Source organism: Mirounga angustirostris, unplaced genomic scaffold (assembly GCF_029215605.1).
Source record: "Mirounga angustirostris isolate CCGP_5_RB_7025 unplaced genomic scaffold, mMirAng1.0.hap1 SCAF_11, whole genome shotgun sequence".
Taxonomy (NCBI): domain Eukaryota; kingdom Metazoa; phylum Chordata; class Mammalia; order Carnivora; family Phocidae; genus Mirounga; species Mirounga angustirostris.
The window spans coordinates 70525032-70529337 of record NW_026991719.1 but is presented as its reverse complement, the minus strand read 5'-3'; the positions used below and the strand labels follow the sequence as shown (position 1 = coordinate 70529337).

At 38.7% G+C, this 4306-nt stretch overlaps 1 pseudogene; it reads left to right on the top strand.

Annotated features, from left to right (window-relative positions):
• The first annotated feature begins 2060 nt into the window (after nt 1-2060).
• On the top strand, nt 2061-3077 carry LOC123861130 (thymocyte nuclear protein 1-like; annotated as a pseudogene).
• Nucleotides 3078-4306: the final 1229 nt, after the last annotated feature.

The following is a 4306-nucleotide window of genomic DNA, read 5'->3' as shown; positions in this document are numbered from 1 at the left end:
CTTGGATTATAATATTATATCATATATCATATAAGCTGCTTTGCATTACTGTAAAGTTACGTTAATTACACACCCCACCACCCTACAATACACTAGAATATGTGTGGCTTGAGTTCCAAGACTGTGTCATTATCATTGTTGTGGAATTAAATTTTTTCATTTCTGAACATGCTTCCATGAAAGCCTAATTTCTAAGTGATTCTTAAAGCTTACATTAAAAAAAAATACCTGGTGCAAGTTTTCAGTTTGGAAGATTCACTACTATGTCTTCTGTATTAGTAGGAATGTCTTACAATCTTCTCATCATACCACTAAATAAAAGGCCAGTTTCTTTGTAAGCTTTAGGAAAGTTCTTATTTCAGTTTCTACTTCATGATGTTACCTTCATATGTCCTTGCACATTGATTTAATACCTTGAGTTTTATTCCTCTAAATTTATTTATTTAATTTTTTCTTCCTCTAAATTTAAGTCCTGGTTCTACCACCTATTGGTTGTGTGCCTTATGGCAAATTACATAAGCTATTCAAATCTGTTTGGAATCATAATTCCTACCTCAAATGATTTTTGTAAAAATGAATGAGATAATGTATGTGTATCAGGGTAAAAAAAATATTTAAACCTCACCCTAAATATAGCTTCTTTTGCCTTCAAAGGTGTATGTGGTGGGAGAAGTAATTTGGTGGTGGCATTAATTTCCACCAATAAGAAAATTTGTCTTTATTTTCAATTTCCTGTCCCTTTAATTTTCTGATAGTTGCCGGTATTCTTTGCTTTGTTATTATATCACTCTAGTATTCAAATCTCTCTCTGCTCCATCTTCATATCACTTTTTTCTCTATGTGTATCAACTCTCATTCTGACTCCCTCTTTAAGGATACATGCAATTGCATTTAAGGCCCACCAGGAGAATTTCATCATCTCAAAATCATAAACTGAACCAAGTCTGCAAAGTGCATTTTTCTAAGTAAGGTAACATTTACAAGTTCCAGGGATTAAGACCTGGTACTTTTGGGTGTCTATTATTTGGTCTACTACATCATCTATTTCTGGATTAGAGAGAGAGATTGAGAGGGAGAGAGAGACAAGAGGTTGAAAGCTCAGAACATCTACTGATCTGTAGGTGCTTCGGGATGGTGAGCCCCCAGCATGTGTAGACCTCCCCTTTGCAGATTCTGTTAATGTGTCTTGGGATACAAGATAGTAGGTATTATAAATGTTATAAAATGAATTGTGGTCTACCCAAATTCATATGCTGAAGCTCTAACTCCTAATGTAACTGTATTGGAGCTAGGGTTTTTAATGAAGTAATTAAGGTAAACTAGGTCATAAGGTTGGGCCCATAATACAATAGGACTACTGTCCTTATAAGAGAAGGAAGAGATACCAGGAGCATGTGAACACAGAGAGAAGGCCATGTGAGGACACAAAAAGAAGGTAGCCATCTGCAAGCCAAGGAGAGAGACCAACCCTGCTTATACCTTGATCTTGGACTTCCAGCCTCCAGAACTATGAGAAAATAAGTTTCTGTTGTTTAAGCTATCCAAGCTGTGGTATTTGTTATGGCAGCAAGAGCAGGAGGCATGTCTAAAATTCAGTTCCAAGTTGTTCATTTTGCACCAGTCTGAAATCTCTCTTTTGTTCCAAATTGCTAATAAAGGATTTCTTTGCTATACATTGCTCATATGATAACTTTGGGAGAAAGTCAAAAGAAATAATCAGAGTTCCCTGAGTGGCTGGGTGTCAAACAGAAAAAAAAGAGAAAAACTGTTAGAGAGATTAGTGAAAGCAAGAACTCAGAAACAGTTGTGATTATGAGACCATAATTCCCAGCAGATTCATGGAAATTACAGGAGGAGCATTGGACTTCTTCAAAATGAGTGCTAGAGGACTTGTGCCAAAATTAAGGAAATCTCAAAGCACAGGGTAATATCAGCTGACATCTGGTAGCATATGTAAATTGCCCAGTATAGTGTCTAATGTTTAATAATCATCCAGAAAATGATGGTTTATTTTCCCCTTCCTCTTATCAGTACTAAAAAGGATAGGTGGGTGTGTCTAAGAGTTGAAATAAAACAAAGTTTTCAATAAGTTATGAGTGGATTGTCCGGCGCCTGGATGGGGTTCTGTCTGTGGAGTCGTGAAATCAGTGGCTCGGGAGAATGGTGAATGAATGAGAGAAGATCAGGGAGAGAACCGAGGAGACTTTAGCGCAGTCCCTGCAAGGAAACCATGCCGAAACCCCGGAAGAGGCTCGCCGGGGCTGCTGGGCCTGCTGGGCCGGCTGGGCCAGACAATAAGCCGCCAGCAGGAAAACGTACCAAGACTAAGAACCCAGTAGGGGCATCAGCTACAATGGGTAATTCTAGCCCTGAGAAGACTTCAGCCTCTAAAAACTGTGGGAAGAATCTAAGCAGTTACTGGCTGATGAAGTCCGAGCCAGAAAGCCGACTAGATAAAGGTGTAGATGTGAAGTTCAACATTGAGGATCTTAAAGCACAGCCCAAGCAGACAGCATGCTGGGATGGTGCTCGCAACTACCAGTCCCGGAACTTCCTTCGAGCCATGCAGCTGGAGCAAGAAGAGTTCTTCTACCATAGCAACTGCAAAGAGCCAGGCATCGCAGGACTTGTGAAGATTGTGAAGGAGGCTTAACCAGACAACACAGTTTGAGAAAAACAATCCCCATTATTACCCATCCAGCAAAGAAGACAACCCCAAATGGTCCATGGTGGATGTACAGTTTGTTCGGATGATGAAGCGTTACATTACCCTGGCTGAGCTCAAAACCCATTACCAAACTCACAAAACCACTGGAGGCCCCTTAAAAAATATGGCTTTCTTCACTCGCCAGAGACTCTCAATTCAGCCCCTGACTCCAGAGGAGTTTGATTTTATTTTGAGCCTGGAAGAAAAGGAGCCAAGTTAACTGGGACACTGTTGCTGGAATGGGCAAGCCATTATTCCAAAGAAGTCAAGCTTTTATAAGACAAAAAGTGTGCGGCAGCTTGCGTGTTATGTTCACCTGGGGTTGTGTACATAGGTGGTTTTCATGTACCTTTTCCAATAAAACATTAATATAAAAAATGTTATGAGTGGATTAATATCAAACCTAATCCTTTGTAGAGTCACTAATACTCTAGTGTTCACAAAGCAAAATAAATACTATCTGTAAAAATAGTAAGATACAGAGACCCCAAAAAGGCAGTGTGAACATTTTGTAGATTTTAGGGAAACTAGCAGAAGAAAAATAATAGTCTCTTTTTGTCATGGTAATTAGAAACCCCAAATTTAAAAATCATCCAAAAACCATAAAATTAAGGTCTGCCACTGAAAAATTTTCCAGACTTTTTCTGTTTTCAATAGCACAGCTCCATACCACTTGGAAGAAGTAGGAATGTGCTTTTTCCTAATTTGGCAGAGCATGAAACATGTCCAAAAATAATATGAATTAATCATATGCATCTAGATTCTTTGAAGTTTAGCAACCATGAAAGCACCACAAACTTACAGACTGTGGAAGTCAATAACAGATTCCAGAAGCCTCAGGTCTTCTCCAGAGTTCTTTTGAATGAAAATACATGTGTAGTATTTCATATGAAGAATAACAGGCCAGGATTTGGAAAATGTTTCTCTAGCAAAGCCTCAGCAAATCACAGCCAGTATGCCCAGAACCCCCCAAAAATGTCAGTACAGGTAATTGAGCGCTTCATAAGAGACTAGGTCCTCTTTGGGATGTCACTCAGCACTTCTACCATTTCAAATGTTCTGCCTGTTCCCCATTCCCATCTCCACAGAAGTAGAAATCCTTCCAGCTATTCCTAAGTGAAGTTTTATTACAGAGCAGAAAATTATAATGAGCACCTCCAACATAATTACTGATAAGAGTGAAGTTTCCTAACTAAGTCATTCCCCCTGAAGGGGTGAAGTAAATTCTATTTCTTTATGCTTACTTTTGAAAATTATTTCAGAACTGCTGAGGGCAGCAAAAAGACCACTTGCACTTGGGAAGCTCATATTTCCTCAATACTTAGATTTCTCATTTTGACCAAAATCAGTTCTACGGTGGCCCCCTAGTTTAGTATCATAATTGGTTGATTGCAGATATTGCAGCTGACACAAGAATGAAGTTTCCAGCAGGCATGGTGAAAGGACTCCTCCAAGACTGAAACATTGCATGAAAAAAAATTGCATTGGAAAGCAACTCTATAAAAATAAACTTTAAAGATGCTTAGAACTTTTATCATGGAAAGATATTTAAGATATAAGTGGAAAAAAACCCCCAAAGAACCATGAATAATATAGTCC